Raw genomic sequence first — 6562 nt, forward strand, 5'->3', positions numbered from 1 at the left:
GGGTTCACTACAAAAGGTGGGGATTCTTTGTTTTCTTTTGTTTTGTTTTTTAGCAAGTCCCATGATAATTTTGTGGTTACAGCATGGGAACTGAAGGTCTGGGATCCTACTCCCGTCTTTGTCTTCAGCTTCCTGAGGAAATGTAGACAGGCCACTTGCCCTTTGTCTAAAGATTTCTAATCTTTAATACGAACTTACTGATCACAACCTTCATCAAGTTTGCAATGTCCTATGTATTGTTTCAAAGAAATTCCTTTGACATTGAAATGATGTAAGAAGAAAACTCTACAGCATGAAAGATMATTATTGGCACCCATGTTTCCATGACTGTGAAAAGCAATAGGACTGAAAGACAGACACGTGCTGCCTAGACCTGGAGTCAATGAGGGGAACACAGAGACACCAAACACTTCAGTGTGAGAGATATTTTAGGATGTTTAGAGAACCTGCCACCAGGAAATTACCACTCAGCTCTAAGGCATCAGTTATTTCTCGCAGTCTCCATCCTGCTAATCCAAATGTATTTTAAATGTGGACAAATGGAATGCATTGATCCAAATTTGTGATCCAAATATGCTTTGTGATTCAAGTATGTTGAAGTGAGCTGATGGGTAGAAATAATATTTAAAGCATCATTTTGTGTCACCTGCTACTCTTATAGCACATGAGAGGGGAAAAAATGCAATGCCTCAGCTAACTTAATAAAAGGTCCTGGTCTTCTTCCAGATCACATATTTGATTGGTGGAAAAAATGGTGGAAATATGTTTCCTTTAGTGGTACTTTTCACTGTATTCTTTTCCCCCTCTGTTGATAATTTTGTGACAGCAAGTACTGAAGCCAGGTTACAACAAAACCGTAATAGATTTCTATTGGTGGTGACTCTGTACAGAACAAAATTCAGAAGTGTAAGACCTCTATGTTTCCTCCTGTAAGTGAGGGCTCTCATTTCTTCTCTCATCTGACCACATATAAGATAAGTGATCTGGACTTCTTTTCCCTAAGCCAATAAGAACATCTCAGTGTTAACAAATAGAAACCATAATAATTGCTAGAAGTCAGCTGCCCTGTTGAGGTTTTTGCAGCTAATAGGATTTTCAAAACCTTTAAAAAATACTCAGCACCAATTGGCTTTTAATGGAAAAAAAGGAAATTCATTGACAGTATTAAGTTCTAAATACTTACTGAAACATACTGATCCTTTCCCAAATTCTGAGCCATATAAAGACAGGCAGCAACAGTAGTTTACACAGAGTGGTTTCAGTTCCCCAAAGAGGACTGAAAGGATGAGGAACAAGCTCATCTGAACAAGCTGACAAAATCATGGCTTCTTTACCACAGCCAGAAATTCAGGCTCCTGTGAGAGCATAYAGTACTGGGGATTGTGGCCCTGTCCAGAATTACTGGGAGCAAAAAAAATCAAACAACCTTTTGAAACAGTGGTCATCCTGCCACAGCTTGGTGCCCCACACAAAGGACAATGGTAACAGGAGGAAAGTTAGAAGGACCCTGCCCACAGCTTCTTCCTGAAGAACTTCTGGACAGATTCGTGCTTCCTTCCAACAGGGAAGGTACTTTGACAATAAATTGGTAGTGTGTGCGTTTGGTAGAAACCAAAATAGAAGTTTTGCTCTTACTTTCCAAAGATTAGAGCTATCATTTAACATTTTAATTAAAAGCCTCTTCAAAGCTACTCATTTGATTTTATTTTCCTTTGGTTGTTCTGCAGTAGTTTGACAACATGGGGACTTTGCAGGACCATGTGTATGACATGCAATTAAAGTCAATAGGAGTTTTAAAGTCTTTAAAATTGAACCAGGGTGGCTAAAACTAGCCCCAAATTAGAAGCAACATTTGAAAATCCAGGTCATGTTTTCTGTGTTTGTGTTACAGCATCACCTAGAGGCTACAGCTGAGATCAATACCTATTGCCCTGCACATTGTGTGTGTACATAAATACTTGTATGCTTGCAAACGTTCATACATACACACACACAGAGTAGTCTGTCTGTGACAATGACAACATTCAATCAGATACTGAGCATTTTGATGAGAAAGTTCATTTGGTAGATACATATTTATACACACACACAAGTATTTCATGCTCTTTTTTTAAGCAAGAACCATTGAAATATTGAATTGAGGGTATAATAGTTACAGAATATGCTTTGGATCAGGTCCATAGGAATGCTGCTGCTGCTGTAARTTCCCCTACTCCAAAAAAACATTAAATGAGTAATCCAGTTATTTCATGTTCATCTGCAAGCCAAGACTCATGAAAACTATGAAAATTAAACCCATGTGTATGCTTAGTATAGTCTGGCACTTACATTTTTGCTGATAATAGGAATTCAGTGTTTACAGTTTACATTCTTTCCCAGACTTCCCACCCCCCAGTTGAAGTAAAGCTTCACTTGGTCTTACCAGAATGTTAGTGAGACTGTCGAGGGCAGCAGGACTGCTCCCTTGTGAGACAAGAAAYGTCCAAGCATCAGACCAACATTCGTCTCTTTTTGAGAGATAGTAGAAACATTAAGACACAACCCAAAAAAGACTTAGGAAGGAGCTGGAAATAAAATTTGATCCTAAATCAGTCCCCCAATTCCTGTGAAATAACCATGACTTCAATGACGAAAGAGATCTTACTTATCTGAGTTTGAGGGAACTTGGACAAATTCCACCCAGCAGCTGTCCATAATAAATATACAGGTGAAAAACAACACTGCAAAAAACTGCAAACACTGCAAAAGAACAGTATCTGTTCTTCAAGGTGCTCTACGGATGCATAGCAAATTGTACTACATTGTCAAGGCAACAGGAGGTTTAGAATCCTCCAGAAAAACAGAGGGAAAAGACAAATAAACAAACAAAAACAAGTATCGGTTCTTCTTCCAGATCCAAACTGCATCTCCAGGGCCATTTTGGTAGTTTATTCATTGAATTCCAAGTCTAGGGCAATTATTACTTTGATTTACCATAAAAAAGTGAAGAGCCAGTTTAAGACTGGAAACCACCTAACCATCCAAGCTCAGGAGAGGTCCATCCCTATGAGTAAGAAGTGCAGCAAATGGAGCAGGAGACCTGCATTGGTGAGCAAGGAGCTCTTGGCCAAATTCAGACAGACAAAGAAAATACACCAAATGTGGAAGAGGGGACAGGCTACTTGGGAGAATTATAGGAATGCAGTCAGAGTATGTAGAGATGCAGCGAGGAAGGCTAAGGCCCAGCTGGAACTGAGTCTGGCAAGGGATGTCAAGGACAACAGGAAGGGCTTCTTCAAATACATCAGCAGCAAGAGGAGGACTATGGAAAATGTGGATCTGCTACTGAATGGGGCAGGGGCCCTGGTGACAAGAGATACAGAGAAAGCAGAATTACTGAATGCCTTCTTTGCTTCAGTCTTCACTGCTAAGGGCAGCCCCCAGGAATCCCAGACGTGAGGGAGAAAGTCTGGAGAAGGGAAGACTTTCCTTTGGTTGGGGAGGATAGGATTAGAGACCTTCTGGGCAGGCTAGACATCCACAAATCCATGGGCCTGGATGGGATGCACCCACGGGTACTGAGGGAGCTGGCGGATGTTGTTGCCAGGCCGCTCTCCATCATCTTTGAAAGGTCCTGGAGAACTGGAGAGGTGTCTGGGGACTGGAAGAAAGCTAGTGTCACTCCAGTCTTCAAGAGGGGCAAGAAGGAGGACCGAGGCAACTACAGGCCAGTCAGCGTCACCTCCATCCCTGCAAAGGGGATGGAACAGCTCATTCTGGATGTCATCTCCAGACATATGGAGGAGAAGAAGGTGGTCAGGAGTAGCCAGCATGGATTCACCAAGSGGAAATCCTGCTTAACCGATCTGAGAGCCTTCTATGATGGAATRACTGGCYGGGTAGAYGAGGGGGGAGCAGTGGACGTTGTGTACCTTGACTTCAGCAAGGCTTTTGACACTGTCTTCCAGAACATCCTCCTAGGCAAGCTCAGGAAGCGTGGGTTAGACGAGTGGACAGTGAGGTGCATTGAGAACTGGCTGAAAGGCAGAGCTCAGAGGGTYTTSATCAGTGGYATGGARTSYAGTTGSAGGCCTGTGGCTAGTGGCGTCCCCCAGGGCTCAGTACTGGGTCCCATCCTGTTCAACTTYTTCATCARYRACCTGGATGAGGGGACAGAGTGCCTCCTCAGCAAGTTTGCTGATGATACCAAGCTGGGAGGAGTGGCTGACACACCAGAGGGCTGTGCTGCCATTCAGAGAGACCTGGCCAGGCTGGAGAGCTGGACAGAGAGGAACCTCCTGAGGTTCAACAAGGGCAAGTGCAGAGTCCTGCACCTAGGGAGAAAGAACTCTAGGCACCAGTACAAGCTGGGGGCTGACCTTCTGGAGAGCAGCTCTGCAGAGAAGGACCTGAGAGTGCTGGTGGATGACAGATTGACTAGGAGCCAGCAATGTGCCCTTGTGGCCAGGAAGGCCAATGGTGTTCTGGGGTGCGTTAGGAAGAGTGTTGCCAGCAGATCGAGAGAGGTGATCCTGSCCCTCTCCTCAGCCCTGCTGAGGCCTCATCTCGAGCACTGTGTCCAGTTCTGGGCTCCCCAGTACAAGAGAGACATGGAGAGAGAGTCCAGGATACAGCTACAAAGATGATCAGAGGGCTGGAGCACCTGCCCTACGAGGAACGGCTGCGAGAGCTGGGCCTGTTTAGCCTGAGGAAGAGAAGACTGAGGGGGGATCTGATCAATGTGTACAAGTACCTGAAGSGAGGGTGTCAAGGGGATGGGGACAAACTCTTTTCAGTTGTCCCATGTGACAGGACAAGAGGCAATGGGCAGAAACTGAAGCACAGGAAGTTCCGCCTGACCGTGAGGGGGAATTTCTTCACTGCGAGAGTGACGGAGCACTGGACCAGGTTGCCCAGAGAGCTTGTGGAGTCTCCTTCTCTGGAGATCTTCAAGGCCTGCCTGGATGCAACCCTGTCTAACATGCTCTAGGTGACCCTGCTGAGCGGGGAGGCTGGACTAGATGATCTCCAGAGGTCCCTTCCAACTTTACTGATTCATGCTTTCACTGATAAGTCTTTTTGGACTTGAGTGTGCTGAAAAGTGTGAAAGGCATCTCAGTAACTCCAGAAAGAGCTGGGGGCAGGCAAGACTGGTGCTAGTAAAGCCTGATCTAAAAAGGTTATTTACTTGCTAATAATCTGTTTTACTGTTCTACAAGAAGTCTCATTTCTTTCCGAGAGTCTGTCATGAGATCATCTTGCAACTCAATTCTCCCATTCAACAGTAAAATAAAGAATAACTAAGTTTAAGGCAGAGTTATCCTGTATACTAGAACCCTAAAAAGAAGCAGAGGGCATATTATTACTGTTCAGATTTTCAGATCTGCTGCTCCCAAAAAAAAAAAAAAATTACAGCAAAACCTCAGTTTGCACTGTACATCGGTAAAGAACTGCTGAACTAGTCAGTGAGCAATAGACAAGAGTGAAATGTAATAGCTTCTAAAGGTGTGGCATGTGTGGCATGTAGTCACTTCCTATGCCTTGCAGGTACAGACAAACACACATACCACGTGACATKGTTTGATTTACTGAGTTACTGCAAAATACAATACTTTGCAATCAATACAGAGCAACTCTATTCAAAACTATTAAATACATGGTTACACCTGTGACCTCTTGTGATAACATGGTAAAAAGCAAGGTATTAACTGTTGGAACATCAAATGACTATCTTCACAAAAGACTAACCAAAGAACTATTTGAAATCACACTCCAAATATTTGATTAGATACTGTATATGATCTATACAGTAACTTTAATACTGGAATCCAGTACTCATGGCTAGCTCTTTATACCTGCACCTTAACTCTCCATTTCTACTTAATTCACAACTTAAAGTTCTTGCCACCACCCTCTGCTTATGCCATGCTGCCCTGAATTAGCCTCCCTTCAATGGCTGACATTTTTGATGGACAACCTCTGGAAGGCAAATTCAGATCTCTCGGTAGCAGAGGGGGAGACCACAAGAGCACAGAGACAGAGAAAACAACATTAGAAGCAGGAAAGTAAGGCTAAGAAAATGCAATAGAACAAGTAGGTGAAAAGAGGACAGTGCATCTGTGACTATTATAAAATATTGTTCAAATAGCAGAATTCATACATGGATGCTAGTTACTAAAGAGCTCAGTGATTTGTCATTTTAGGTGTTACATGCATACAAAATTCAGCAACAGTACAGCAAATGATAAAACTGGGATCACCTTAGATTTACAGCAGTGATCAGAGCACCTTTCCCATGTCTACCTGTGCAAAGTTTACTTCCAAAGAAGGCGGGGCAGAAAATACAGATGTCAGCAGAGGACTTGTGAGAACGCATGCGAATTTGAACCAGAACTGCTGACAGAGGACAGAAAGTGCCATTTTCCAAGAAGCACCTGACAATTTTACTTAGCTTCCCCTCTCTCTAACCCTCCCTCCTTTAAAAGCTGTAAAAAAATAAAAGATAAAAAAATAAAAGATAAAAAAATAAAAGATAAAAAAATAAAAGATAAAAAAATAAAAGATAAAAAAATAAAAGATAAAA

Source organism: Rhea americana, unplaced genomic scaffold (genome assembly GCF_003343005.1).
Source record: "Rhea americana isolate MKP2758 unplaced genomic scaffold, rheAme1 scaffold_0, whole genome shotgun sequence".
Classification (NCBI taxonomy): Eukaryota; Metazoa; Chordata; class Aves; order Rheiformes; family Rheidae; genus Rhea; species Rhea americana.